Here is a 6169-nt window from a genome sequence, read left to right on the forward strand (position 1 = left end):
TGAATGTATAACAGAATAGTCTTAATGAGCCTTAATTCTGTCTTCATAGATGTCACCAAAGTAAAGAACAATAGCCCTATAGATAATATATAAAGGAATATTTATATGCTCGAGATGTTTTTTTTTTCTTTTTTATAGAGAGATTTTTGCTTTGCTTGAGATGTTTTATTTTTTTTCTTTTTTATAGAGAGATTTTTGCTATAGTGTGTGCGCACACCAGGGAGACAGAGAGAGACAGAGAAAAAGAAAGTGAGAAATCTTACCTTGAGGGGATGACTATGCAGCAATCTCCTGTTCTCCATTCTCTTCTCTGGATTTTGAGCACACACACACACACATGCCTGGTGTGGTTATTAAGCCACTGGGTCCAGGACTTGAACTGCAGTTAACAACGTAGGAGTCCAGTGACATAACCATTACATCATCTGCTGGACCCAAGATAGTACTTTTCAAAAAAAAAAAAGTTCATTTAATTCTTCCATGAAAAAGATAGAAGTGTGTGGGCCAGCAGTTAGTGTAATGGCTATGTCGCTGGACTCCCACGTAGTCGATTGTAGTTTGAGGCCAAAAACACGTAGTCGATTGCAGTTTGAGTCCCCGACCCGGTGGCTTAAACTCACGCCGGGTGCATGTGCGTGCGTGCCCAAGATCCTGAAAAAAAAATGGAGGAGAAGGGATTGAGGCATGGCCATCCCATCTGGGGGGTGATTTCTCGCTTTCTATCTCTCTGTCTCTGTCTGGCTGGCGAGCGCACGTGCCCTATAGCAAAATATATATACACATATATGTGTGTGTGTGTGTGTGTGTGTGGGAAGCCTCAGCAAGGGCCTCATGCCAGGAGCCTTTACTAGCCTCAGCCAGACTGAACCATGAGCACTTGCGTGCATGACTGGTGTGTAGAGGAATACCCCAGAAACAACCTGGACTTTCCCTTGTCAATCTAAATTTGCAGAGCATTGTTACCACTGTACCACCATCTGGTCCCAAGACTGTACTTTTTAATCATCTCGAAATTACTTACTTTTGGGGGCCAGGAGATGGTGAAGAGGTTAAGTACTGGATCCAGTGGCTTAACACTCTGGGCACATGTGCATGCATGGCCAAACTCCTGAGAGGAGAATGGAGGAAAAGGGATTGCAGCATGGCCATCCTCTCTAGGAGGTGATTTCTTGCTTTCTGTCTCTCTGTTTCTCTGTCTCTCTGGCAAGTGCATGTGCCTTATAGAAAAAAAAATCCTCTGGAAAAAAAATGCTTACTTTTCAAAATATTTAAAATTTTCCATGAAATTTAAAGTTCCATTCTTTGGTCAAAGACTCCCAAACAGAGTTGGCAAACAAAGAGATTTATAGTGTAACTTTACATATCGTTCTTTCAACTGGCTTTATAATGCAATATATGTTTTGAGACTTAAGATAGGTGCTTTTGGAAGATAAGGTAACTCTAATCAACCTTGCAGTTTTTGCTCTACTAAATCACTACATCAAAGTCTAAAATTACATTTGAATGGAGAATAGTAGGTAGTTTTCTTCCTAAATAATCTACAATGTACTTGATGTTCAGTCTACATTCAGTCTCTTCATTTCTTCATATCTTATCTCCTCAGCCCAGTTGGGATTTATTTGGATTATTAATGTCTTCTTTTCAGGGATATTGTTCCCCATGAGGCCATTTCTTGTTCTTCCATGAATTCATAAAGCTAATCTTAACATTGGGGGATCATTGACATTAAAGGAAAAATCTATTCAGAAAGTATCCCCATTGAGCCTTGGCAAAAAATTAAAAAAGAAATGGTCACAACATGTTCTCCTATCAGTCCAACTCTTCAGGCAGATTCCCAGAGTGATTTCAGAATGAACATTTTTGTTTCATAGAAATACCAAATAGCTTTGATTTTAACTTTCACTTTTTAAAAGTTTGAGATACTAATGTTGAATATGCTTGTATGTGTAGACTTTACTCCAGATACTCATAAGAAATATGTGCATCTCTGTATATTGAGGTGAGACAGCAAACCTGCTGTGAGTTCTTTGTATTATAACTAAATTATATATCCGGTGTTTCACTTCTTCAGCAAGATAAGCTCTTCCTTACATATAAGACCACATGCAAGAATTAGTAAGATTAGTAAGGAGGAAAAATGCAACTGAGCATTTGATAATACTGGTAGGGAAAATTTTGCTGACAAATAGAAGAAAAAACTTTCTGAACAAAATTGGTAGAAACTCAATTTCTCTTCATTCATGAGTTACTTGGGTTCTGGCCATTTCTTACAATTTAAGTCTCTGTATGGAAGCTCTTTGCCCATTTTAGAACCAATTTGTCACTAATTGAGGCCAAGAAGGAAAAAAAGGAAGGAAATCAAATATATATAAGTATATTTACTTCTTTTATGGCAACCATTAAAATCATTGAATTAACAACAGCAACAAAAGGATTGCTCAATAAAATGCTAATTTGAAAATACCACTGTATTAAGTCCAAAGTCATTTTTCACACTTATGTCTCACCCTGTATCCAATTTGTCATTAATCCTAGTTTTTTTTTGTTTTTTTTTTTTAAATGAAAATGTCTCATTAGGCTTGAGGACTGTACTTTACGTTGATAATGACAATAATAATATTAAAATCTAGTCTGATTCCCTGATCCAGCTCTGTATTTCTTTTTCTTGTTATTCATGGTAGTGTGCACACACATGAGAGTGTGAGTGAGAGAGAGGGGAGAGGGAGCACCCTCCAGTGTCTGGTCATGCCCTGATCTTCTTCCAGTCTTCTAACCCATAGTTTCTTGGGCACTTGTAAGTGCCCAACTGGTTTTGGGCCACAGTGCCTGGGATTCGAACTGTGATCACCATGTGAATCCAGCTTCTCTTGAGCAGCACATTATTACCTTTCCATGGAGTTGATCCAGTCTTTATACTGTAACCGACAAACATTTGCAGACTAATTTGAGGCTCACTACTTAAGATAGTGGTCTATTGTCTATGAGAACATCATGCATGAGTCAGCTTTGTATTTAAAATCCATCTCTTAAGAGAAGTAAATAGTTGGGCCTTGTGTTTTTTTTTTTTTTTCTTTTTTTTTTTGGAGAGATTTTCACTGTAGTGCACGTGCGCTCGCCAGACAGACAGAGAGAGACATAGAGACAGAAAGCGAGAAATCACCCCCCAGGGAGGATGGTCACGCCGCAATCCCTTCTCCTCCATTCTCCTCTCGGGATCTTGGGCACGCACGCACATGCACCCAGTGTGAGTTTTAAGCCACTGGGTCCGGGACACGAACCGCGGTCGACTACATGGGAGTCCAGCGACATAGCCATTACGCTAACTGCTGGTTCCCAGGCCTTGTGTTTTTAACAATTTCCACCTTTTAGAGGTAGTGTGTATAGCTTGTTTTTGTACTAATATATATGTGTTAAATCTGGCACTTGGTGTTTGTCATCTGTTTGTTGTTAGTTATTTTTTTCTACTCTTGTGTTAAATATATTTCAGTATTCCATTTTTCTCAGTATTTCCATCTGTTGGCTTTTTTTTGCTTTATTTTCTTGTATTATTTTCTTTAGTGATCATTCTAAAGATCATGATATGAATCTTAAGAGAAATAGCTATTAGCATGATAGTGAATTCTTTTTGAAACACTAAATCCATGTTGACTTTCTAATTGACCAGCCTGGTAGCTCCATTTTGGCATGGGTCAATATAGACTTGATGGCTAACTTGATTGTAAACTTACCTTAAACCTTCCACTTGATAAATGGAACTGGTATATTTAAGAGCCCAGCCAACTTGGCCTAGGATGGCACGTTGGCTTGACATTAAACCTGTGAACTCTTCCTTTGGAAATTCTCTGTCCTTTATTCCACTTCTTTTTGAAACAAAAGCCAAGTGGTGTCCAGCCTCAGCATCAGCTATGTAGAATCAAAAAATAATTGATTATCTATTCAGTGGTTATAAAAATATTCTCCTTGATGAACCTTCCTATATTTTTACTTACTTACTTACTCTTGAGCTCTTGCCAATGGCCTGGCTGTTTGATCTGCCACTAGGTATGCCATAGATTGTCGAATTAAAGTAAACCCTCTTTGGGGCCATACATTGTGAAAATAAATTATAGATGGTAATAGAATCATCTTGGTTATTAATGCAAATGTCCATGGAAAGGGTCCATTCCCTTGTGAGACTGACTGCTTGACCCTGCTCATATTGCCATCTTAGCTGCCTGGCTTCATTATAATTCTAGCTAAGGTAGAACATCTATTATCACCAAAAAAGGACTCTGTTTTTGATGCAGAGGTTACCATCTTTTGCCTGACTATGGCTCACATAAAAAACTGACCCATTTGTACTGTAGTAAGAGGGAAATCACATAGGACAGGACATAGTTCTTACTGTTCCTGTAAGTGAGTAGAGCCCATATTTTACCCACTCTTTGTCTTTGTGTTGTGTTCCTGTATTATTGACTATATTTGGCTATAATCATGGCCCTTGAAATTAATTTTTATCATCTGTTCAGTTTTCCAGATCATTTATGATCTGATAAGTGCTTTTTATCACCAAAGTTACTTACTACTAAGTAGATTGTCAAGGTATTTGATGGAGCTTTTATATTCCCTTTCATCTGCAAACATTTGATATCATTGCATATGCATTGCAATAGCCCCCTAAAAAATTGACTCAAATTATTTCTGACTACATCTTTCACCTTCTCCTGAGAAGGTACATTTCACAAAGTATAAATGTACCTAGGATAAGATCATCTCCTCATGAATTCATGACAACCAGGACCAAAGGGGTAGGAGATCCTATATACCTATTTTGGAAATCCAAGTCTCCTCCTTGATCATTTCTGGACTTGAAGCTTCTTCCTTTACTCTAATGACAAACTCAGTCCATCATGGTTGATGTACTCATTGGATGATCAAAAGGGGTCCCAGAGAATGCAAAGTTAAGTCTGGTTAGTCATCTGGATTCTCTTGTTGGATTGCCATTTTCTTAGATTATGGAACAATGATCTCTTGGGTGGCTACATTGTTCAATGAATCCCCCTGAAAAATTGGAAACAATAGAGTTTTCTAAGTTTTACAAAAATGACCTTATTTTTCTCATTCTTGACCTTTCTGGATAAAAAGTCTAAAATGAGGCATATTTATTTTGTAGTGGTGGAAAACAACCTCCTGTCGCTAGGGGGAAAAGCACCTTAGACATGGGGAGGGACAAGGGAACGATGTATATGAATCATCTTTGCTTTTTCTAAATCAACTCTAGAAACTTCTTTCACAAAGAAAAAGCCATTTTTCTCTTATAATGTTGTAAACACTTAAATTTGTTTGACTGGTTGGCCTACCATATACCACCAGAAATCCGTGACTACGGTTTGACTGGCCCTCACTGGAAAAAACAAATCTGCATGTCTTCCCCACTTGTGAGGCAAGTCAGATACAGTTGATAATCCAGGAGAAGAAAAAATACAATGAGAAAGTCGCTACTGTTAGCTTCTGTTCCATGAGGCAAGCTAATTGCCTCTCAACCCCAATGGCAATAAATAGGACAGGTTGGACTGACTGTCCTCAAGAAGGTACTCTAAAACAAAGACTTAATTCTATCATTTAACTGAACTGGAAACCTAAAGGTCTAACAGCCAAACAGAAGAATATGTCAAAAGCCCTATCAGCCTGACGCTTGTAGGTCCTACTTTGGGATACCAACATTTGTAAACAATGCTTTATTTCCAATAACACTATATGTATTTCTTCTTATGTCTAAGCATTAACTGACTTCCTCCCCAAAACATGATGACTTGACCTTAGAATAGCTTCAAGTAGTTAAGAAAACACCACAGGTTGGCCATATAACTCTCGTAAAACTGTGAAAATCACTCCAAAATTTGGTACTCAGAGATTTCTGGAGAGATAGATTACATTATTTATGCATACCCTGTGGGCATTTGTTCTTGCAATGGGAATCATTCAATTAGAAATTGATTTCTAGCTGCTAAAGTGATCAATAACACCACCTCAGTTTTGGAATGCATTCAGCTCAGCTATAACTCAATGGCAGAGATGTGATGGATGGATGTGATTGCCCTACACTTCTTCTCTATGGAATTAGGTAGCATCTGTATAATCACCAATATATCTTATTGCACCTGTACTTAGGTTTTGGACCAGTGAAAGA

Source organism: Tupaia chinensis, unplaced genomic scaffold, assembly GCF_000334495.1.
Source record: "Tupaia chinensis unplaced genomic scaffold, TupChi_1.0 Scaffold147433_1, whole genome shotgun sequence".
Classification (NCBI taxonomy): Eukaryota; Metazoa; Chordata; class Mammalia; order Scandentia; family Tupaiidae; genus Tupaia; species Tupaia belangeri.